The sequence below is a fragment of the Ambystoma mexicanum genome, chromosome 2p (assembly GCF_040938575.1).
Source record: "Ambystoma mexicanum isolate Mex_15411 chromosome 2p, UKY_AmexF1_1, whole genome shotgun sequence".
In the NCBI taxonomy this organism is placed as follows: Eukaryota; Metazoa; Chordata; class Amphibia; order Caudata; family Ambystomatidae; genus Ambystoma; species Ambystoma mexicanum.
The window spans coordinates 364,484,476-364,508,788 of record NC_090923.1 but is presented as its reverse complement, the minus strand read 5'-3'; the positions used below and the strand labels follow the sequence as shown (position 1 = coordinate 364,508,788).

At 47.2% G+C, this 24,313-nt stretch overlaps 1 protein-coding gene across 4 annotated transcripts in view; it reads right to left on the bottom strand.

Annotated features, from left to right (window-relative positions):
* Nucleotides 1–24,313, bottom strand: part of PRICKLE2 (prickle planar cell polarity protein 2) — a 1,392,985-nt gene that overhangs the window by 307,122 nt on the left and 1,061,550 nt on the right. The window contains exon 1 of one of the 4 annotated variants that reach the window (XM_069643710.1): nt 17,202–17,894. The exons of the other annotated variants lie outside the window; for them this stretch is intronic. The gene's annotated coding sequence lies outside the window, so the exon portion shown is untranslated. Of the gene's footprint in view, nt 1–17,201; nt 17,895–24,313 lie in introns of those variants that run through there. 4 annotated transcript variants of the gene reach the window in all.

Here is a 24,313-nt window from a genome sequence, read left to right as displayed (position 1 = left end):
ATACTAACCCAAGTCTCACCGAACCACATTTGTTGACACATTCTATACATTTTTGCAACAATTAAAACACTCCAATATATTTTATTATAATCCATCCCCCTTACATGATTGGTCAAGACCTATACAAAGAAATCCCATCTTTCTTGAATTCTTCCAGTCTTGTTGGTCACCGATATCTTAACTACCATCTTCAGGTCATGTTTATAGCACACCCATTCTTGGGAGTCATTCGTGGTAGGTCGTGACATCAACACACAGTTAAACATTTGTATGCAAACATAATTCATTACAAGTCTGAGCATGTCTGAGACCTCTTAATCAGAAATGTAATTTGCACATGACTTGCACAGATACTTAAAACGACATGAGAGCGAGCAGAATAGCCATCTTATCCATCCCGGTTTTACTGGTGTACCGAAACATTGTAATATAAATGACTACCATTACAGCACGCATGGCACATCTTGAGAAAACAATCAAAACTCCTGAGTATCGGTAACTCTGACCTCGAGCGTCACCTCACCCACATTGTTGGTCAAAACAAATGGCTGGATCCCTTCTGTAAGCTCTCATGCACAGAAGAGATTACATTTTCCTTCTGAGAAACTACCATGCCATAAACTCTTCGTCAGTTACTAGGTGCCCATCTGCTCAGTTAATCATTACTCCTCCTCTAGCCCCCAACATTGCAGAACTAGTGACTGCATTTTCACAGTCACTTAAAACTCACTATGCAAACTGTTGACTGCAGAGTTTCAATGAATTCATAAAAGGCCACTTCAGATAGATGCGTAAACGTCCTGTGCATGTATCTTAATGTGCATGCATGTTTAATACATATTGTCTCTTCTTTACAGTGAGTCCTCCATGACCAGTCCCCTTCATTGTATGCACATTATGAAAACTCCTTGCTACCCATCCTCTAGGCACTTCATCACATATTATATCTGGATCGTGTTTTATATTTCAAGTGGTTGTTTTGGCATTTGTCTTTCTGTGCACATGAAAATCTAACATGTATCAACTTGAACACAAAGTAACACTTAAGTAACATATCCCATTTACATTTAACTACACTGGATACATATGAAATTGCAAAATCACGCCCATTTCACCGCACCCCCAGTCCCAAATATGATGCATGCAACATGAACTCCTCTTCATCATTGGGTCCTTTCCTGAATACCCCAAATGAATGAGATTAGTAGGAGTAGGCAGAGATCAGCTAAAGTTAGTGTTTGGTGTAGATAAGCAGGGGTTAGGCATGGTGGGCTGGTAGGAAAGGATGGGTGTATAGGGGTGAGGTATGGAAGGTAGCGGTAGAGTAGGATGAGGTGAAATGGGAATGAGCGGATGTAGACAAAGGGGAGCTAGAATTGGTGTGTTTTGGGGGATACGCAAGGGCAAGGAAGGTATGGTGTGTATAGAGTGGGTGGGGGTGCAAGGTAAGGAAGAGGTGAGTAGTTATGTTTCATTTGTATAGTGCCTACTCTCATAGTTCATGGAATTGGAGTGTGTTTACCTGTCAGAGGCAAAGGAGGAGTATGATAGAATATTCAGTAGTGCTATGGAGGAGCAATGTCGGGTAGATAGTTGGGATGAGGGCAAGGGATATATAAGGTGCTCTGGAAGGCATGAGACGGAAAAGATGGAAGGGCTATGTGTACAGTTGGCGTGTATGGGGTGTAGGGATAGCTGGAAAAGAGGTGTTTGCTGCACCGAGGTATGTCTGCAATGTACTCACTGCATGGTGAGCTGGGAAATGTTGAAGCAATGCCCAAGAAAACACCAAAGTCCTTCTCGGTACTTCCCTAGGCCTCCAACACAACAACATTTGCCAGCGGTTATATGACCGAAATCTGAACTTGCCCATGTTTGCAACTACTCCCCGACTAGTGAGCAACAAACCTCAAATTCTTTGTTTTCTTCATTTATTTATGTTATGGGTACCAAAACCCTATGCTTGTGCGCAAAGTGCTTATGAACAGCAAGCCTACGCATGGCTTAGCGGTGGTCAGACTTCTGAGCTGCCCACAGTGTCATGGTGAGCCAAGGCATGTAGAAACCATGCCCAAGAAAAGAAAGTGTGCAAAGCCGTCTTTTCACTCCCCTGAGCCCCGAACGGGAAAGCTGGAAGGAAATATGAACACATTTAACTGAGGGAGGGGTTTTAACCACTGCTTCCCTTGGAACAGAAGCACCAGTCTGATCTTCCTGGAGGTTCCGAAGTCCTGCTTGGGTCTTTACGGTAATGGTTATATCGGTGTGTGAGGCAGGAATCATTTTAGGCTGAGGCTGGGTGCATATGGGAGATAATTGATTTAATCCTGCTTTTGACTAGCCTGCTCACCTTGGGCTCTAGTTATTGTGTCATGTTAATAGAGGGCATCACATCATGTGAAAGTTAGATTAAAACAGGGGTGTATGATCTAGTTAACAGATTAGATTTCCTAGTCTACCCTTCTGCTTTTTCTTTCTTTTTTTTGTTTTGTGTGTTTAGGGCTTGCTATCAACTGTATTATGGCAACTTTAAAGGCACTTGAAAATTAGACATTTAAAGCAAAACATTATAATGAAACCTCAACACTTGCGCGATCTGAATGACACCTGGCCTAGTAGGATCGTTTTCTCTCTCCACTTGTTCCCCCCGCCTCGTCGCACCTTGAAACACTTGTGTATAGGTGCGTTACAAATGCCATATCATATCATAACATGACTTATCCAGCTAGTCTAAAAGGAAGCCACCATCATATACCCCCCTCCCTATGGCATCAATGGGTACATACAGTAGTACTCGGGTACATTCTAGTTCAAATGCATTTAGCTTTGGGAAAAAAAACACATTGATCCCAGCAGAACGAGACATAACACAACACCTTTCTACAACTGAAACCATGGCAAGGCATAGCCTAACACAGTGTAGGATACCAAAGCTGAGTGTAGCACTTCAAAACCATTGGGGTGGAGTTGAGTGGGGTGAGGTGTAAGTGGGGGTAAAGTGGGGTAGAGTTGGGTGAGGTGTGTGGGGTTGGGTGCTGCATGAGTCCTGATGTGGAGAACAGTGGGACACAAAATCACCAGGCGAGAGAACAAACGTGCCTGCTGCACCAGTGACTTCACAGGAGTAGGAGCTCCACACAATGACCGCCACCGCCATCCAGCCTTTCGTCAGGCTTACACCAATTGGTGCTGTGATTGGCTGCTCGCCGGTCTTATGGGGAACGAGACCCATGAGCCGGCAGGTGAAACCGCCCACCTCCCAAGGCCCATAACTAAGGCCATCTCTGCCTGTCTTGGCAGTGCGGCACGAGTCGAGAGCAGTAGGGCATGAAATCACCAGGTGAGATAACGAGGTTGCCTGTTGTACCAGTGAGTTCACAGGAGCTCCACACAAAGATGGCCACCACCATCCAGAGTCTGACAACCAGACTTTGTCCAGGCTGCCAACATCCGTGTTGTGATTGGCTGCCTGTAGGCCTTATGGGGAATGCGACCCGAGCTGGCAGGCAAAGCCGCACACCTCCCAAGGCCCTCATCTAAGGCTATCTCTGTCTGTTTTGGGCTTCCCCGATGCACCCGGCTACGCAGACTGCCCTGGACCATTCCAAGTTAAACCACCACCTCGTGCTTTCCGTGATGCAAAGGTCAGAAACTCCCAATGATGTCCTCAAAGGCGTATAAGATAAGATGTTGTCTGCCTCTTGTGCTAGTCCTTACTGCTGTAATCATTGTTCTGGCACTATATCTGGCACTATATCTGGCTCCCTCCTCCTTCCCATTTCCCACCGCCAGACATCCCGACCCACTCTCAGGTAGGCTCCTTACTGTGGAACTCTGTGTGACCTTGCTCTGAACCACAAAGGCCCACTACGCTTCCTGGAACAATCACCCTATCACTACTATCCTACCTCCCCATCCCTGCCCCCTCCCTGGATCTGCCACAAGCTTGCCTATCTAGGTCCTATGCTGACCCCAAACAGGTTCTCAGTGCAACCACACACCAACCAACACAAGCCCGCTTCATTGACTGCAGCAACCAACCCTATGCTCACCAATCTTGGCTCACAGCCTCATCCCACCCCCTTCTTACTTCACCTTACTCCGACTCCCTCTCTGCCTATGCCAGTACACCTAATCATCCGGCAATCACTGTTCCTCTGCTCTCTTCCTCAACCTAACCCCTTCTCGAGCCACCTCACTCTCTCACCTTTGCCACCTGTACCAGTCTCGCTGACTATCAGGCAACCACTGTTACTACACTCTCTTCCTCAACCTACCCCTTTGCCTCACCTCACACCCTCACCACCTACATCGGTGTCTCTGATTGGTAGGCACACACAAATCGTCCACTGCCCCGCTCGTGTCCTGCCGCCCTTCATCACATCCTCCCTACTCTCAAGGTGCCTTACATACAACAAGGACATACTGCTAGCCTCCCCTGCCCTCGCATAGCGGTGAAACAAATGCTATGCTTTGTACACGGACCACAGGAATAGACTCGCCCCTACTTGGCATGTTCCATACCCTTGGAAGGTTAATTAAGTCACTCAAGGCTCTCTTCCCGCACCTCCTCTCCCCAGAACTCCCCCCACCTCACCCGTAGCTTCTGTCTCTCTCCCATCTATTACTCAGCCTATGTCAAATACATGCTGCTTCTCTCCAACCAACACATGGAATCTGCCCCCTGCTAATCAGGCTTTGTCCTTCAAGTGCGCTCTGTGAAATGTCCGTTCACTGTGATCAGCACCTGGACATCCTTGCTACCACTGAATCTTGGCTCCATAGTGCCTCCGGCCCTCTGCTCTCACTAGCCATTCCCCCTAGACATGCCGATTTTAGAGCAGGCCACCCTAGTACCCCAACAGGTGGCACTGCCCTCATCACCAAAGCACCCCTCGACATCAGACAAATCCCTACTCCCCTGCTAGCGGGCTATGAATTACTTCTCCTAAAACTCACCATCAACGCCCAAACTACCTACAACATATTACTTCTCTATCGACAACCCAACTGCCACAGCACACCGGAAACAGACATTCTGCTCCTCAACACCCCTCTCATCAAACCCGTCACCAAACTCATCATACTGGGTGACTCCAATTTAGGTTTTGATAATACCACAGACACCAAAGCTGCTGCCCTACCTCACGCACCTTCAGAGATGAATCTCACACAACACATCCCATACCCATTCCAAAGGATGCATCCTCGACTGGATCCTTACTACCAATTCATCCATCAACATCTCAGCCATCAGTCCTGTCCCTTGGTCCGAACACTCCCATATCAAGTATGGACCATCTTACGTCCCCCCCCGCAGCCAACCCACCACCACCTCCCAATCCTATACTGGTCTGCAACAACTGCAAGCTCTCACAGGAGATTCTTGGGCCCACTCTCCAGACTTTACTCACCCCCTCACACCTACTAGCAAGGACCCTCAAATACTAGCAAACCTCTACCATTAAAGCCTTCACGCTACCATGGGCCTGTAAGCCCCTCTCAAATATGAAATACACAAACCAGCTAATATCTGGTTTACGGAAGAAGTTGACATATTTATTTTTATTTTGTATTTATGTTACATTTATAGCAGCGCCCCAAACCCTCAGGCATCAGGGTGCTAGTTACAGTAAGTGCGAAGTGATATTCTTCAAAGTGCAGGACCAGGCATACAGGTTACAGCATAAAGGTGGTTTGTGAAAAGCATAAGCTGGCCGTTGCTCTTGGTACGAGAGTCTACATCAGGCATACAGCTATACAGAGACAAATATGGTAGGTGCATGAGCTGTGTGAAAAATCTGCGGGCGTTCTTACATTAAACCGATTTAAGACCCCCCTCAGGTAACAAAGAGAAGGGCAAGACTGCCAATTTCTGACCCCAGGGGTGAGTCTGCGAAAAGGTACTACTGGGATGGAGTGTCCTTGAGGAATGGTGGTGGGATGCCCGAGGGTGAGACATGGTATCCCACCTTTCCTAATTCCAATCTATCCTATATCCCCTCTGCTGTCCAAGGATATTGTCGCAGAGGTCCTACACTACCCCAGGACTTTTCCTCAAATACTAACCTTGGGAAAGGGAGGAGAAACTTAATAATAATACCATCTTTCTGTCATAGGGACACCTCTAGGGCTGAGACACGATATCCCACTTTTTGACTGTACCCTATCCAGTCACTCCTAGCCGTCAGAGGCTATACTAAGACACGCAATCTTACTTCCCCAAACATTGCTTAAGTACTCTGACGAAAGAAGAGGGAGTCAAGAGGAGTACAGACTTTCTATGAGAAACACCATTATACTACTGAGAAGAAGAAGATGAAGATCAAGGCACATTAACCTCTTCATTTTCTGTGTCCCACTAACAAGGCCAGGCAAGGTCAGGCAACCGACATTAACCATCCACACCTGCAGCCTGTCAGGTATTCAAGACAGTATAAAAAGCACCATGCACTCAGTGGTTTAAACGAGTTGGGAAGAGAACTGTAGAGACGTGGCTGCCTAGGACCAGCTGGTGAAATCCAGGAAGCCGAGACGCTGAGGGCTTGCATGAGCAAGCACTCTACAATTGAGTGGTGAGAAGCCTGCCACTACAGTTACGAGAAAAGGTCAGTAAAAGGGAGCCGGGAGGCGTGATAATCCCTTTTTGTGTGAATGACAAACGCTCGCTCCAACAAGGAGTGTCTGAGGGGCAGGTGGGAAGACCCCACCTCAAACTGTAAGGCCGCTGTCAGTAAAAGGAAGGAAACCCAATTAGAGAGCAAGCGATGTGAAAGCCTGGTATGTTTGAGCAAGATACAATCTTATCACTCGACCACGTATAATGAATTGACAAAAAGGATTCTGTTGATACAAAGTAACAGAGTGGTCACGTGAAGGAGTACACCTTATCGAAAGACTCTGTAGCTGAATAGGAAGCTCCTGTGAATAATGGGGAGCTGTGCACAGCCCTGAAGTTGGAGCAAAATAGAGATCCCAAAAAGCGGGAGCTGTGCGAAAACGGAAGTAGGAGCAACATTTCCAAAGAGAAAGTAAAAGAGACTTTCCACTAAACCAAGAACATTGAGAAGCATTGGGGTGGCCCCCAGGCAGGAGGTTGATCCAGGAGGGCCCCATAGATCCCACCACAAGGAAGAGAGAAAGTATATTGACAAAGCATCCAGGTGGTCCCCAGGCAGGAAACGGATCTAGGAAGTTCGCAGAGACCCCACCACAAAGAAAAGAGGACACAAGTAAAATCCAAGGCACCTGGTTGCGTGACCTGTAATGGGTGGTTTGTGCGCTGTCAAGTGCGTCACGACAGGAGGAGCCCCAGCTGAAAGGAAGGAGTTACATGAACTGTTAAAGTTACAAACTAGAAGGAACTTTGTTACGATCACAGAGGTGTGCTCTAACAAGGAAAAGGTACTGTAAACTTTTGTCAAGCCAAATCTGAGTTATTAAGTAAATCTGGAGAACCTGTGGCATTTTCTAAACCTGAGTGCCTTGAACTTGGAGAAGGGAGCTGTAGAGGAGCTCCATTGTCATGCTACGTTTCTTTTGAACATTTCCTGAGTGTCTTGAACTTGGGGAAGGGGGCTACGGAAGAGCTACATTGTTACATTAGCTTTACTTTAAACACTACTGAGTTGACTAAATCCCATACACCCTGTTTTCCTCTAGAAGTGAGGGCAGGCATAGGTTTTGACACAGGAAGTATTTTATTTTGGACTGACAGACTTAGACTTCTCCTAGTTTGCGTTCCTTTAAGGAACATTGCCATCTTAAAGTTAGGGCACGTTAGGCATTATGCCATCCTGCCCATTGAGAATAGAGGTTTCCAAACTGTGTTTCACTTGTCTGTGTCGTCTCTTGATACCATGCCTGTCTCACAGCTGGCAAAGCTGTGCATCATGGTACAGGGGCTACAACAGATATACAGCTATACAGAGACAAATCGGGTAGGTGCATAAACTGGCAAAGCCACACCTCATGGTACGGGGGCTACATCAGATATACAGCTATACAGAGACAAATAAGGTAGGTGCATAATCTGGCAAAGACACCTTATGGTTTGGGGGGCTGCTTCGAGTATACAGATATGCAGAGACAAATCAGGTAGGTTTCGGTCAAGTTAGATACATATTCAATATTAGTCTATGGGTAAAATAAGGTAGGATGTAAGCATATTTGGATACATAAAGTGTGTTAGAGTGTGTGGCAGGTCATGTAGGTTGCAAAATAGGTAAGACACAGGACAAATCAGGTAGGTTGCTGATAGGACGGTTTCACAAATGCAGAATTTGGATATAACCATAGCAGTTTGGATGTGAGAGCATTTACAATCATCGCCTGTTGGGATGGGATTGAGCAAGGTAGATGGGGGATTGCAGCAAACAGTGGGTTGACAATCTGGAGAAAACTGGTAAAGCCTTACTCCACGAGGTGGGGGGCTACGTCGGCCATACCAGGTCATATCTGAAAGTGTCAGTAAAATGTCATCAGAGACAAAGGCTGCCCAGCAATCAAATCGCGGATAGGAAGTTTGCATCCGGGCAAGGCAAAAGGTGTGCATGTAATATACGCTGTTGGTGCAGGAAACTTGCAACTGTGTGTAGGAATAAGAGGATGATATAATAAGTACACAGACGCATACCCTGAGTCCCATGGGCATGTGGCACAATATAAAAATTTTAAAAAATAAAAACCCTACAGATGGGGCGCCTGCCAGGCCCGGACAGGCACAGACAGTCCTCAGCCTTTCCTGGCCGCCTTCCCCAGCGGAACAAGCCAACGTAACAAGCCGACTTTGCCTACCGGCTGTGGGGAGGATCAGGAAGTAGGTTGTGGCCTGGCCAAACAGAGGTAGACTTCGTAGACGGAAGAGCTCTAGAACACATATTTAGGAAACTTTCCACCCTTGTCAATTGTGACAACCTCGCTAATGCTACCAAGTATATCAAAACGCTTTCATTACACCCAAAGCTAACTCCTGCAATTCCAGAATTTCAAATGCAAGCACCAATTCGAATGAACTCTTTTCCTTACTTAAAGACTCTTAGTGCACTTTATGTCTTGAAATATGGTGAGGCTTGCTGCACCGTCAGAGGCAAGAGGCTCTACTCTCAACCTCAGGAGGTAAATAAGAAAAAACACAGGGTGGCTCTGGATTGGTGCACTAGCCTAAGTAATCATAATAAAAGTATACTTATATTCCCTTAGCAGGATAAAGGTTTGTAGACTTCAATTATATTGAGTATAATTCAACACAAATAAATGAATGACCTTGGTTGACTGCAATTTAAACAGTTAACACGTGTTTCGACAAACTGTCTTTGTCAAGGCAATGTTCAATACTATGAGAAGCCTGATTGGTAAGATTAAGGAATATTTTCAGTGGTTCTGTACATGAATCTTTCCGGGTTAAATTGGACAATTCGAGTAGAATAATCAACGGCAAGACGTCCAAGAATACATATAAAACTTGCTTAATGCAAAAGAGTAACAGAAATGCGTGGCCATGTAAAACGAAATGGATGGTGCAACCACATTCGAGCGAATGGAAAGAATCAGGGAACACGTAGAGCCTGAAAACTGAACGGGCCTGCTGAATTAACTAAAACCACAGAGCCGAGCTACATAGAAGATAGCTGCCCAACCCCTGCCAAGGATAAAGCTCGAAGGTCAGGCTTGGGCCGGGACCGAGGTGGACAAAATAAGGTAATTCCCAGTTGCAAGGCATAGTTCTCTTAGATTAAGTCAGGAAACAACTCATTAGAAACCGGGTGTTCATTAGTTGAAGCTCAATATTGAAGAAGAGTAGCTCAAACAAGTCTCTAGAGGGAAAGCAGGGTAATGACACCTGCAGTCAAATAAACCAAAAACCCTATTAAATGATCTGTAGAAGATGTCAAAACGTGGTCTCTTCACACGTGACCCACGGTTGAAAACAATGCCCATCATTAGCGCTAGATACAGAGATGCACCTGCCAGTGACTCCTTAAAGGTTTCCAGAGTAACGACCCGGGACGAGGTTAATTTCAAAGCTAATGGTCCTGGCTCGTGCCTTCGAGAATTAGAAATGATAAGTTATAGGTGGGGAAGCGGCCTCTCAATGTCACTCCCCTACCAGTATAGTTACTCAGGTGTTGAAGACCTGCCAGGCAATCGAGGTTGCAAAGTCCACGTCAACGAATCCCCAGCCTCAATTAAACGCTATCTTACAATTAATGTACCGGCCAATTAAGTGGTAGAGAAATTACATGTAGTCCCTGTTATCAATTTAGAGGTGGTTGCAGGTGGAGCCATTAGATAAAGCATGGCCAATGAGAGTACTAACCTCTATACAGTATATACATAGATGATTCCCCTAACCAATCTCCTACCCTCATAGGATTTTGTAACTAAGTTTGTTAGACCATGTGAATGATGACGCGTTGCATCACATATGACTAATGTCTTTTGTCTGCATCCTCTGCTTGCAGTTCTGCATAAACGCTGCAATAGCTCTGGGTCTGGCCATTACATGAATGTTATAAGTAAAATAAATAAATATGGTATAGAGGAGTGAAGTAGGGTGGGGGTAAACAGGGAAGAAAGGGTGGGTGGGCAGGCTAGAGTGGGGTGAGTAGGGCGTGTGGGTATAGTGGAATGTGGCATTGGAGGGCATGGGCAGGAGTAGAGTGTGGTTGGGGTACAATGGGCGGTGGGGGTAGATTGGGTCATGGTGTTAGAGTGGCAAAGGTCAGAGTGGTGTGGAAGTTTGGATGATTCGTGTGGAGTTAGTGGTGTGGAGTGAGAAGAGTGGTTCTGTTGAGGGAGGTGTGGGGTGGAGGTGTTGAGGTGTAGAGTGAGGTTGTAGAGGGACGTTGTGGAGTGAGCGGATTGGTGGTGTGGGGGTGGGGAGTGAGGAAGTCGATGTGAGGGGGTGCAGTGTGGTGTGGAGATGTGAAGGCGTGGAGCAGGGGTGTGGAGGTGTTGAGTGTTGTTGTGAAGTGGTTGGTGGTGTGTTAGGGTGGAAAGTTATATTGTTGTGAGGTTTGGTTCTATGGAGTGTGGTAGTGGTGTGGAGTGGGGGATGTGGTTGCTTGACGGATCTGTTGGCATCTTAATTCTCAAATACTCTCTGCTCTCTCCCTGCAATTTTATATATTCCAATAAAATTGTTACTTGTAGGCATGTCGGTCCATGGTATAGATTAAATGTATTAATGCTAAATTGAAAGCAGTGGGTCCCAGGTGTCAGTCTTCCATGTATACATGTAAAATAATAGCAAACGTGGGTGCACTAGTGGTTTAAAGACATCCCATTGGTAATCCACTGAACATAATAATTGGGCAACAACCCATAGATGTCCCTATACAGAAAGTGTAACTATCACCTTGTAAACCCCATTCCACTCGCTTTTGTCTCCTGCGTGGCTTAGGTTCATTATCAGGATACAAAACCACGTGTCCGTGGGTTCTGCCTCTACCGCTGTCAGCTGGCAATCCACTTAATATGTCAACTGAGACATGCAGTGTTTGGCAACCAGACTTCTGTAGATGTGGCCCAGGCTACCAAGGAAACTAATGATACCACTACCTTCCCGCCAGGGCACTTAGCCCTCAGGGGCTCTATTTCTGAAAGTTGTGCATTCCAGAAGGCTAGGACCTGGATTCCCTCATTTCAGGTGATTCGGCCTCCTCTATGTTTATCATCTGAGTGTAAAATCTAAAACACATCACTAAATGCTTTTTTCGGACACACACCCTAATCAGTTCACAATGCTGCATTTCCTGCCCTGCAAGGCAACAGCAGCTGGAGACCTTCTTTTGTAAACAAATAGCAGCTTACTCTTCAGTTGTATTTACCTCACAAGGACATGATGTGCTTTAAACATCTCACACACCTGTAGAGACCCTGCAGCCAGTTAACATTGTTTTTCTCGGCCATCTACTAATGCCTGTGGTTTTATTGGTTCAGTCTAAGGCCATTTTCTTTACCTAAATAGCAGTGGGTCCAGAACCAATTAAAGCAGTGATTCAGCACTGTTTCTGTACAGTTCTGATCACAAAAGAACCCCATTGGTGGGTGTGTTCAAAATACATACAAAAAGTGCCTCAAAGTAACACCCCCGGACATCAGAGAAGAAAGTACAATTAGAATAGGGGTTTTGAAACATAGCACAAAATAAAAAATACCTGTTCTCTCACGATGTGAAAGCAGGAGCATTAGACAGCCGGTGTGGCAGCAGAGTGCATGCTTTCCCTACTGTGAGGCTCATCGGAAGGGGAAGGGGAGGAGGCAGCGGGGGCGCAGCTACCCATACTGTGCGGGTTCTAGTGTTGGATGGCTAGGAATGCCAGGGAGTCGTTGAAGCACTGGGGGTTGCATTACATGAGTGTACCCCCCCCCCTCTACCCCCTAAAGGAATATTCTGCTTGCTGTTATCTTGCCACCGAGCAGGGTCCGTGCACATAGGCATAGCACCACTTCCCCCTACAGAGGGAATGATACACCTCTGTGGCGGGGACATGCTGTGCCTTGTTGCCATAGCACTCCCACTCAACTCCAGGAGCCTAGAAACGCCAGGGACCTGGCAGAGCACATGAAGCCATCTGCTGGCCGATGACACGGCCCTCCAAGACTACGTCCCAAGAAACCGGCCGTTGGGTTCCACGCCCAAATGCCAATAAATGGCAACCACAGTTTGAAACAACAGAATTGTCTTCTTTTTTTGTTTAATGAATGTATTGCATCGAATGCATTTCACTTTCTAATTCTAAAGAATGATGAATTGGTGTTTTAATCGGTTCTTTGAAAAGTTGGGTTTTAAAAATAAGGCAATTAATTATGTGAAGAAAGTAGAAGACTCCACCCTGACAAGCAATGCGTGGAATGAGTCCTTCAGTGTAAAGTATACACACACACACACACACACACTTTACCACGAATTTCATTGTCCTTTCCCATTACCCACATGCAGCCCACTCTCGGTGATTAAAAAAAAACTCCACTAGGCTCAAACGTTCCTATCCATCACTGCAGTTCTTAAGAAGCTGTGGTACTGCCTTTCTTCCTGTACCCATAACCCCAGTCTCTGATGCCAGAATGCAGGATTCTGCCCCCACACTCTTATCAATCCGTGACCCTAATGTACACCTCAAAGCCCAAATCCAAACCCGTTCACCCCAAAACGGTGCCCCACCCTCTAAAGCAGACCTTCAGTGTGCTCCATCTGCCCCACGCTCCCGTGCAGATCCACTCCTACTGCCGTCGACACCGCAAGCTGCTCGGCCTCTCCTTTCTGGCTGTCTCGCCAGCCTGTACTGTTAGGCACAGCGGTGCAGTGGTCCAGTTGATCTCAGGGGGCTTCTAGCGGCGACATATTCAGCCTACTGTGTATTATGGTAATGGAACACTATCCTGCGATCGACTACGCAGCGAGGAGGACAAATGGGCTACTTGGAAAATAGCTAAAACAGTGACAATTGTGAATTCATTTTACACAGCATTTAACCTTCTTCACAGGGCAATCACGAAGGGAGCTCTTTCCGCCACACAGTTGAAGAGCGCGTCTGAAATAATTGGTAACATTCACAGATCGAATAGGGAATTAGACGCACAAAAAGGAGCAAACAGAGGATGACTGCCCCCTGGGAGGGAGACACACAAGAAGGCCTGCAGATGAGCAAGCTGCCCCCTTGCTTCGAGGTGTGCTGCCAAGCTGCCTCTCGCAGGCATGTGGCTAGGCCGGCCAGTTGCCTATCGATCCTCCCAAAGTACCATTTAATTGCCGCTGCACAGGATAAGCCTCTTCCGATTAACTGGATATGAGAGACTATTGCTTCTAAAATGTTGGATTTGGCGAGGATTTAAATCTTAAAACAGGGTAATCATTACCATAAGTTTACATGCGTCCTGAGATACCGCGGCAAGGTACAGACGAAAGACTGCGCCAGGAAGGGGATTTTTCACTGAAGGCTTTCACTGAAGCTTTGCTTAAAGGGAAAACCTTGGTGGCAGAGGCGTTGCTAGGTGGGGGGGCACAGGAGGGCTATAGCCCCTGGTCTTTTGGTTGCAGCCCTGGCTACAACCTCAGGAGCTACAACCAAAAGGCTAGCTAGCCCCCAGTCCAGCCCATTCCGACATCAGCGAAGCCCCGGGTCTTTTTCAGACCTAGCAACACCCCTGCTTGGTGGTCCCTTTTTTCATAACAGATCACTCCATCGAATCAAGGGATATAGCATTAAATTGACTTTTAAAAAGACAATAAACTGCAGCTACATCAACTGCTAGACCTTGGGCTGCAATCTCTATTCCATTGTATCCAATAAGCGCTGTAGAAACACCTCCTTGGCAAGAGGCAGCCCTTTCCGCGACTTGGGTTCGATAGCTCAGATCAGAGGCGTTCCTGGGGCGGTGGGGGTGGGCTATAGCCCCGAGTCTTTTGGTTGTAGCCCCGGATAGAAGCTCAGGAGCTACAACCAAAAGGCTAGCTAGCCCTGAGTCCCGTCAGTCCCGACATTAGCATATGCCCGGATCCTTTCCAGACCTAGCAACACCCCTGTCTCAGCTAGTAAAGGTTGGAAGAAGCAGCACCACCACAAGGGGGATATGAATTAGAGGGATACATTGTTTGCATAGTTTACCTGGATATCATAGTTGCCAACCGGACCTATGCCAGGTATGCAAAACCTTCTAGACAGCATCACTTTGCATTCTGGGACAGGTAGTTCAACTGTTTTCTTTTTGCGATTAGAGCTGCTGAATACCAGGCATGAAAAGTGCAGTTGACAGAAAAGCCAGGACTTGTTCAAGGTGTCACACACGACATGGGTATAATGTGTAGCTGTGTGAACGCGAGATGAAGTGGCTGTTTTGTTTGCCGTGTGCTACTTAAATTGTGTGCTTACAACAAAATAGTGAGGTGGTAAAGTGAATAAAGTCTGAACCCATAATGCATTTTTTCTATGGCCCCTAAACATGTAAGCCTAAACATCTGGCGATGTTTACGGACCACCCGATGTTTGGCAGCCACCCAGTGCATTGGGTGAGAGGTGGCTGCTTTGCTTCATGTGGGCGTGCCGCGTGTTCCCCGTCACACCCATTTTAGAGCATCATGGCTAAATTGTGACATGTTTTGGACTCCACCTAGATTCGAGCCTCTTGGTGTGTCTCATTCCCACACTGGTCTACCAACAAGACCCAACATAGGTGTGGCGTGCAATTGCTTGCCCTGCCAACCAGGGGGAGCCCTCCACTCTTCCTGAGGACCACCTTCTAGGAGACTGACCAGCCTTCCTTTGTCATCAATACCCCCTGTCCCAGGTCATGGGTCAAGGCTACGCCTCCTTATCCGGAAATTACACGCCCTCTATCCCCATGTCTTTCTTGGCAAAAGATAAACTTTCTTGGGCAAGTAACTTACCACGTTAGGTCTCATTTTCAATACAATCGCAAAAACACGCACTCGGCACTAGATCACTGGTGCCAAGAAATGTGTACAGGTGTCGGGCGATTTTGCACAGATTATGGCCAATTTAGACAACATTTGCCCTAAATGACTGCTCTACTTTAATTTTGCACTCAGCTAGTCAGGGCAAATGTCGCGAAATTGCAAACAGTCCGTGCAAAACTGCCCAGGGCCCGTGCAAAAATACCGGCCACTGGTGTAATGTGATCCAGCCCATAAGTGCATTCTACAAATACCAAATGCCCCAAACCACTTTCTTTAAGCAAGGCACACTGATATTGGCCCTACCTTTCTTATGATCAAAAAACGGCTGTTGTTTCCCTTCCACATGTATTTAAAACGTCCGTGGACGTCAAAAGCTCCCTAGGAAGCTGCCAACAAGACAAAGTGAGGTAGAAAAAAAAACATTAATAACAATAAGGGTTTGTAGCCAGGGTACAGTGAGAAACGCCGGGAATTATGGTAATTGTGCCAAAGTTGCTTAGTGCCTCTGGGGCCAGTCTTACTGCCCCATCTGTGAAAGCAATCACCAGCCGAGGGGAGGCTTTTGTGGAAGCTAGATAACAATTACAGATACTGCCTGGAGCGAGCAGACGGCTCCACTTAGTGCAATGCAGCAGGCACGGCTCACAATGTGCGCGCGGAGATAACGAGCCTGCGCCCAGCTATGCTGCTCCTTGGCTAGATTTCTCTACGCATGTTGCTCATTTTTATATTTGAGTGCATCGGGAAAAAAAGATTTTAAAAAAGAAAGAGAAGGGGCAGAGTGCGGGGCGTGCGGCAGAGTGCAGTGCAGTCTGGGCCACATTTGACATATTTCATCCGGGCTTGGGCTCCAAGGGAGGAGGTGCGGTGGGAACACAGTTTGCTGTGCAAATAAGCCGAGGAAGCACATTCGCAGCGGCTGCACCGGGGTCCGCGGCTGGACGGTCGCCCGTCACAGTGTGAAATGCGAGCACTGAATACATGCGACCATGCTACATTAGCGGGCCATGCAGCTGGGGGGAGGAGGGAGGCGTTGCATCTGCCGCGAATAATCATTCTGCCATTTATTCTGGCCAAGGCTAATGACCCCCCAGCACCCGGCCGGATCACAGAGGTCCAGCCTGTCCCCAGCCTGGCCACGGTGGGCGCTACCGCACAAAAGCTAACCGGATTAAAGCCTTCCCATGGTCACCACAGGTCATGGCTGCGTCACATGTGGCCCCAGAAAGCGCTTATAGTAGGGACGTCACCTTGGGAAAAGGAAAAAGGGGGGGGCGCAGGGGGTACAAGCTGCGAGACCCACTCAAAACATTACCAAAAAAGTGCCCCTTCTGCACAGGGAGAAGCGCAATAACGACCACACAGGCACCCGGGCTTCAATGTGCGCGCGTGCGTGAAAATGCAGTCCATTGCGGGCTAGGTTTGTCCACCTCAGCGGTGCTGTACCACCCCAGTGGCACGCGTACGTACACAAGTTTACATTCTCCAGAACACTGCAGCTGACACAAGACGCGAATATGCACGGGCTGGGTGGGATGCCGAACTTGTGGCCCCCTCAGCCCAGGAAATAGCCAGCACATTCCATCTTGCCCACCACGGACAGCTGTGCATGCCTGTCACACCCAGGCCAGGCCAGTGCGCGCAAGGTCGGGCTGGTCCGCATTTCAGAAAGCCCGTCTCCCTGTCGCCAAAGAACGCCTGTCATGTCCACCCCACCCGCTTTCCTTACTTTATACCCCAGACAATGTGTTCACCCATCACCCACCGGGCCACTCCTTACCTTCAGCCCTCGTTGCAGAGTCTGCCCGCCTTGCAGTGATGTCCCGGACCCCCTTCCCGAGGGTTAGTTTGTGCAGCCCAGCTCCCCCGCGAAGACCAGCTCCGGCAGCGCAGACGGGGCTGCAGCGTCCACGGGCATTGTGTGCGCACTTTCCCCTCGCGCTGTGCGGCAGCGCGCACTGCTGGCTGGAGGAAGCCGGCAGCGGGCTTCTGTCAGCGCGCTTCCTCGGGCGCCAGCACTTCAAACGCGCAGAGCCTGTGCGCTGAAAGGCGGGCGGCCCCGCTTCCTGCCCTCTCCCTGCACGGGCTTCGCCAGCTCAGGGCGCCGCTCTCAGAAGCCCAGCCTTGTTTCCTCCGCGGTGCCGCCGCTGCTGCCGCCGCCACATCCCCTCGCAGCCATTCCAAGTGCGCGCTGCGCCGCAGAAGCCCGGCTTGGCTCTCTACATGACCCTCGCGGGCAGCCAGAGCAGCTCCAATTTGTTCACCGAGCGCACGGCTTTAAAAGGGAAATATCCAAGCCATTGAGGATAATTGCCAGCTTGCTCTCGGCAGCCAGAATCATTTCTGTTGCAGTGCTCGCCTCCCTTGCATGCTAATGAGGCCGTGACGTCAGAGAGCCCGTCTCCGCGCACCGGGGCAGCGAGAAGCCGCTGGCCGGCCAGCCTAATCCATTTCAATGGAAATCAGCCGCTTCACACAGATCGATAACCCCCCAGGGCTGTTTAGCACAAACACAATCCCTTATAAACGGCATCGCATGTCGCTGTTGGGAAGTGTTGGCAACACCCCACCAATGAAAACAAGATTGCTCTGAGGAGCGCTCTGAATTGTTCTTACAGAACTCAGATCCTCTTGGGAGCCGACCAAAAAGTTAGCATACTTTCCATCACGTGTCCCTGCTTTATATTAAATATGTTTCCCACAATGTCACAGTCGGACAACAGCTAGGTCATGTGAGGTAAAATGCCTCTGAGCACCACGATAAGTGTTGAAAACATAGAAGAAGAAACTTGACGAATAATTCATCACGAGAACTTAAAACGCCAGACTCCACACTCCATGCATTAACGCGCGTTGCAGAAGTTTGAAGAGCACCTGGGCCCTCAAAAGTACGGTGCCAGTGGACCTGGTTCCACCATCCCATGGGGCTCCTGCGAGTGAGGGGCCCCATCATACTGAGAGCATTTGGCCAGTGAACGCAGATTGCTGACACTAAAACCTGCATCTTGAGAATAGAGCTCGGCAAGGCCATTGAGGCATGGGCTGGCCCGGTCAACACCAGGGCTCTGGCGGACCCTCCCTCCTTTCGGGTCAGTGCCAGCCCGAACAGGGGCCAAACACAAGCTTCACCTGTTTTCTGTAGAACCTGTGACAATTGACAAACACCAAAATAACAAACGAATGCTCACCTGTCGCGATGGCACGTACAGGAGTGCTGTTGCCTAACTTCCTATCACGGTTTATGCCCCTCCTGCAGTCATGGATTGGTTGGGGCAGGACATGGTGTCTGAGCAAATCCTGTTAAGGTGTTAGGGCAGCCGGCATCCACAATCTCCCCCTCCCCCAACACGCCAGCCCCCGTTATCCATGCCATAATCCATTATTACCCACCACATAGATCTAAGTGCCGCCAGCCTCCTTTCACTGCCCCCACTCCTATACCAACATCCTCAGTCCCCCACCTCAGCGGAGTGCTGTCAGCCTCCCTTACCTCCAACCTTCCCTGTGCCACCATCCATCCACAATACCCCACAATTGCCCGAGTGCCGCCACCCCCTTTCTTTCCCCTTTTCCCCCATTGCTACCATCCACAAAATGCTGGTGCTTACACACTCCACGGGTCAATACCGCCTTTTCTCACCTGAAGCTCAGACACTTTTCTTGCCCATCCCCTTTTGCATGCGTGCAGCCCCTTTCTTGACCCCATCCCCTTTCTGTTGTTTTAAGCGCCGTTTCTCTGCCCCAGTGCCTTTTCTATGCCCCCACTCCGTTCCACACGTCACCATCCTAAAGAATCCTGATGCTGGCCCACACATCCTCGTTTGGCATGTCCATTTCCCTGGCTTGGCTCGCGTTGGCTCTAAGAGCCAGGCCAGATCACCTGGCTTGGCCCTGGCTCAGCCTTAGCCATGGCATCCCTGGCTCTCCAAGCTCTACTTAAAAGCGGGTACACCAAACTCACAGCAACCACTTACACACAACAAATAGAGGCAAAGCCAGAATTGTCTAACAAGTGGGTCCTCAAGCTAATGTAGTTGGGCCCATGCAGTGACATAACTATCTGTCAATGTCCACACAGCGCTGCTGAGTGGGCATTTACAGATTTTGGGTCGGCCTTGCCCGCTCACACCCTACCCTGTCTGCACCTCTGCAAATAGTAGCTGGGAAGTTTTCTGTCAAAATCGTTTCTCTGGACATCTGCACATACTTGGCCAACATACACTGAACACTGCCAACTGCACAAACAAGATGGCTGCAACTGTCTCGGGAGGATTGCTCCCTTAGAAGCAAGACGGCACGGAGCATCACAGGTTCAATCCCGGGTCCGCACCAAGAAACCTCTGGGTCGTGTTATAAATAACATATCAAGAGTTCGAGATCCTACCCTCTACCCACAAAACACAGGTCTTCCAGAAGGTTCCCTGACACAAACCATGAGACCAGCCCATAGAAAACCTGCAACTGACAGAAACCACGGCATCAAAGAACAAGCAGCGAACGACCCACTGTACCACACAAACAACTGTGGGTCTGTGGAAGCTTGTGGCCCCTATTGGTAACCCTGCACAGAGAAATCCCCGAAAGCCACAGAGGTCAATCTGCCACCAAACCCCAAACAGCTGCCAGCAACAAGAACCCAGGTAAATAAATAGCAGAGGTTGCATTTTATGAAAAACGATACTAAACAAAGAATATTCTGGGTTATATCAACTCTGTTTCTCGCGTTTATTTGTTACACTCTCAGGACCTCACTCGATACATCCACCTTTTAATTATGACGGACTGGGATGGCTCTGTAGGGATTCAATCAAAGACCTCTGAATTGCGAGCTTAAAGGAGTGACATCCCGACTCGTTTTTTTTTTTGCACACTATTGAAGTATTCATCAATGACACCTCGGGCAATTGCAATTGACGATATGTAAATATGCAGATTAATCCGCAAAATTAGCCCTTTTAGCGTCTCCCGCGAGAAACTGCCTGGAAGGTGTGTTAGAATGATCTTATTCTCTCTGCAGCAGATCTTACAAAGTAACAAGAATACACAATACAACTGAACATGAAATATCTGCGTCCAGCTCTCTGCATGTTTCAGTGCCCGTACAGGGATGTGAGAGCAAATACATACAACAGGGTGTGCATATGTGAGAGCATGTGCAGAATTGCACACGCACACACCACACACACCTAGACATGCAGGGAAGCCACACGGGCACCCCTGCATGCAGAGTCCATGGGAGAAACACACACACCTGGGTGCATTGGCAGGTTGTGCTATCATGAGCTTTGACAGCCTCTTCCACTTTACACAAGTTGATGGTACATATTCCACGGATGTCCCAGTTATTGGCAGTGCTGGACTGGCCTACAGGGAACTCCAGTGATTTCCAGATGGGCCTATGTGCCACCGGACTATTTTATAGTGAGATTAAGTAAATCATTAATTATAAAGCCCTCACTATTTACACATTTTACATGCCAGATTTGTGTGTGACGTGTAACACGACGATTTAGCAAGGGATAAATGTGCTTTGACACTAGCTCCTCAGAATTCTCTAATGAGGAGAGCCCGTCCCCCAGCCAAATCCTACGTGTAAGTGGTTGTCTTGCTCTCCACATTGGGTCGCACTGTGTAATAGGGGGCCATATAAAAAAAACAACAACTCTAGGGCCACTTTTGGATCCCAGTCAGCCCCTGACTATTAACTAAGGCTGAGTGGTCTAGATCGCTGCCAAAAGAGCCACGTTGCACAGCAAACTGGCAAAGGACACCACCAGCCAGGTCGCTCTGCACGGTCTGCCTCCAAGACTCCATCCAATCCCCATTTTCCATCTCCACACACTTACACCCTCCCCCCGCCCCCTGTCCTGACCATTGCCACTCTATATAGCACTAGGGGAGGCATGGCTTGACACACAGTTATGCATCAGTCTCTTTCCGATGGTCTTTAGTGCATCGTGCGTGCCCATTGGTGCACGTGGACTGCAATCAGTCAACAGATTTAATTCTTAAATGTGGCAGATGGAAGACTTACGGGCAACCTAAACAGCATAAAAATATCTACCTGAACAGTCAGCTGGTAGTTGAGATTAGCTATTTTCTGGACACCGGAGATAGCCTTCCAACCCACAAGACCCAGGTAACGGTTATTGGACAATTGCATTGCTGGCTTGGAAGCTGGGTCATGACTGGTGACTAAAGTGGACTAACCCAGGGGCGACCTCATGGAACTTACCCAGGGGCGACCTCATGGAACTTACCGAGGGGCGACCTCCTGGATGTGAACTTTTTTCCAACAAAAAAAAAAACGAATGTGTTTCCTACTGTTATTGTTCATTGTTCTGCTGATTCTGCATCCAAAAATTCATTCTAGGTATATTTTTGACATATCTGTAGCATTATTTTTTTTTATAAATGTCACAAAGAAAGATGAATTAGCTATATACATATATTAGCAATATGTTCCCTTGTGCCTTCTGTTATGGTGGGTTTCTAGCCTATGCATCTAAAGAAAATACTAGTTCTAATCTACTGTGTTATTTAGAATGCAGAGGATGCTTATTTATCTAAGAAAAATAGTGTGAACACCAAACATACTACGCTGAGCCCACCGGTGTTGTGATATTTTAATATTTATTTATTAATACAATATTTCCTTGCTAACCAAACCATGTAGTGTCCTAACCAAGCCAACACGTGTTTCAATATTAAGTGGTCTTTTTTCAAGGCAATTGTAGTTTCATATAACCATTTAGGATTCATTTTAGGCCAATAAGATGTCAATAATAGTTAATATTAATAACCGGCAAATTCACCAGCTATTGGATGATTGGATGAGGTGCACCAAAAAGTTGACAAAGAATTTCTCATGGAGTTAAGTGTGCTTGTTATCGTTACGTTCATCAGTTAAATAAATCTATATCATGGCGAAGAATTGAATGTATGGTTCCCGTCTTTCACCTGCTTGATAAGCTTCTCATTCCATCTGAATGGCAGCAAGTTATATGTGCCCTGCTAGGTGCAATTAGACGTGATCAGCATTTTACGTGCAAATTCTGATGAATTCTTGGACAACGTTTCATTACAACAACAACATACAGCAGTACAAGCAATGCAAAAAAGTGCAAAAAGTGCACAAAGTGCTAAGGGGTTAGTAATCTTCAGCAAATAATAAAGTTTAAAACTTCCTGTACACAACCATTCATCTGACTTCTCTATGGGAAATGTATGTATGGACCCAAATCACCTTAACCTAAAGGTGCCCAACACTGAAGGAATTGGTGCATGTTTGTACATAATGCAAGTTTATTGTACAATCATCTGGGAAGGAGCTAGTTGATGCTGCAGAGTCAAACCAACCCAAGACTCGCCGAACCACATACATTGACACATAATATACATTTTTGCAACAGCTGAAACCACTCCCATATATTTTATTACAATCCACCCCCAGACGTGTGATTGTGTAAAACCTATAAAAAGAAATCCCATCGTTCTCCAATTCGTCCATTCTCATTGGTTATCACTATCTTAATTTCCAAATTCAGATTGTATTCCTAGCACACTCCTTCTTCGGATTCATCTGTGGTAGGTTATGACATCAGCACATGGTTACACATTCATATACAAACATAATTCATCTCAGGTCACAATGGTTCCATGTCATTTTGCCGACACCAATTTTACGACGGGTGTTTTGCTTCAGGAGTTTTTACGAAAAACATAATAGAATTTTGTTTTAATTATTGTCGGGGGGCTCCCCTCCAAGTCGCCCATCATTTTAGATTTTTTTTATTTGCCTCCTCCCAACCCTTTATTTGCTCTTTCACAACCCCCAAAAAGGTTTGATGGAGTTTTCCATGAAAACTCCAGCAGCAAAACACCCGTCGTAAAAATGGGTATCGGCTAAAGGATGCCATACCACCACAACTGGCCTGAAACCTATTAACCCTAAATGTAATTGCACATGGTCTGCATGGATACTTCAAATGACATGAGAAAAGCAGAATAAAGAGGTTACATTTGAACTGGCGATAACTATCTAATGCACCCCAATTTTACTGGCATCCTGGAACACTCTAATCTAAATGTCTAACATTTCAGCATGCACAGCACATCCTGAGAATACAATCGAAACCCCTGGGTCTCGGTCACACTGGCATTGAGCATCACTTCACCCCATGTTTATTGTTGTAAAACAAATGGCCAAAACCCTTCTGCAAGCTCCCATGCACTTAAAAGCAATTACCCTGGCTGGTTTGTTAGCTGAGCTGACCACATGCGTAGGTCATAGTTACTCATTTACCCTTCCTCTGAAACTCTTGCAGAGCTATTTGTCCCCAACCACTTGATACTCACTGTGCGAACTCTGCTGGTTGCATAGTATAAATGAATTAATAAACGCTTACTACATATAAATTCATAAGTTCGTTGTGCATGTAACTCAGTGTGCATGCATGTTTAATACATATTGTCTCTCCTTTGCAGTGGGCCTTCCGTGGCCAGTGCCCTACTTCACCAGGTGCATTACAAAACTCCCCATCACTCAGTTTCCAGGCATTTCGTAGCACACCATACCTGGATTGTGCTTCATGTTTCATTTGGCGGTTTTGGCATTTATATGTCTACACACATGCAATTCTAATATGTATCAATCTTAAACACAAAAGAAACACTTAAAGTAACATATTCCATTCACATCTAACTACACTGGATATATTTGAAAATGCAACATCTCGTCCATTTCGCTGCACCCCCAGTCACAAATAGGCCATGCACACCACAAATCCCTCTTCATCCTGTGGACCTTTGTTGACCATCCCAACATTCCCACCTTTAGTTAATACTTTAACTAACAAATCATATTCCTGCTCTATAAAATCATCTTCTTGG